The 1355-nt window shown below is 38.7% G+C and overlaps 1 protein-coding gene across 3 annotated transcripts in view; it reads right to left on the reverse strand.

Annotated features, from left to right (window-relative positions):
* Window positions 1–1355, reverse strand: part of LOC106873642 (ras-related protein Rap-2a) — a 283277-nt gene that overhangs the window by 280605 nt on the left and 1317 nt on the right. The gene's annotated exons all lie outside the window — the stretch shown is intronic.

The following is a 1355-nucleotide window of genomic DNA, read 5'->3' on the forward strand; positions in this document are numbered from 1 at the left end:
ATATATATATATATATATAGGAGGTCTGTCTGAAAAGTAACGGGGTTGGGTGTGTTGTGTTATCTATGGGTGAAAGAGATAAGCGGATTGTGTTATCATCTAACATGATATTTTGGGAGTATATAACTGTAATCTTAGCTTTCTGCAACCTCTTTTTCAGGTCCTTCAGCTATGAGCCCTGAAGAACGAACAATGAATACCGAGCAACCAATAAACCTAAAATTTTTGGTCCGGTTGGGAAAAACTCTGTCACAAGCACTTGTTGTGCACAAACACCATGTTGCGCACAAACACCATGTCACGCACAAATGTTTTTGAGTGGCACAAGAGGTTCAAAGAGGGCCATGAGGAGGTGGAAGATGACTCAAGGAGCAAGGGAGGGGGGGGGTCTTCAAAAGGCAGGACTGAACACAACGTTAAGCAGTCAACGAGCAAGTCTACAAATAGATTCTGCGGTGTTTGCTTCGCTCACTGCGCGAGAAGGGATTAGAGTTGTGTCAGGACAAATCGTGGCTGCTTCACCACGACAATGCACCTGCTCACAAAATCCTAAGCATCCGGCAGTTCCTGGCAGAGAAGAACATCACCGTACTGAAACAACCTATTTATTCATATGATCTTGCTCCGCGTGGGTTTTCCTTTCTCCAAAGCTCGAAGGGATCGGCAAGGGAACCCGTTTTGAAGGAATGGAAATCATCAAGAGGGCCGTAACGACGGAGCTGAGGAGCATTCCAGATGAATCCTTCCAGCAGTGCGTAGAAGCATGCAGAGAAGAAAGAAAAAGGGGAAACCATGAAGAACGCTGTTTGAAATTGAAGTAAATTGTTTGTGACAATAATCCCTTAACTTTTCACACAAACCTCGTATATATATTCTTTTATAGTCTTATATTCTCACAAAGCCTTTGGTTGACCCGACGCTATAGTAGGAGACACTTGGCCAAGGTGCTACACAGTAGCACTGAACCCGGGGTCATGTGGTAAGAAAGCAAGCTTCTTATCACACAGCCGTGCCTGCGAAATATATGTATGTACATAGATAGATAGGTAGATATGTAGACACAGACAGACAGACAGACAAAATTTTATTTTAATTTTTGATAAATTGAATTTAATTGAGTTTTTACCTGTAAATTTGGATTTTTATCCCTAATGTTATTAGTATTATATACACACCACCTGTCTTCGTCTGTTGTCTTTTTTCGTAAATACTCCCATATATATATATATATATATAATTTAGAGAAAAAATTATATATTTATATCTTATATATTGTGAAATTTAATTTAATTTTAATAAATTAAATTAAATTGAATTTTTCCCTGTAAATTTGGATTTTCATCCCTAATATTATA

This window comes from Octopus bimaculoides, chromosome 6, assembly GCF_001194135.2.
Source record: "Octopus bimaculoides isolate UCB-OBI-ISO-001 chromosome 6, ASM119413v2, whole genome shotgun sequence".
Classification (NCBI taxonomy): domain Eukaryota; kingdom Metazoa; phylum Mollusca; class Cephalopoda; order Octopoda; family Octopodidae; genus Octopus; species Octopus bimaculoides.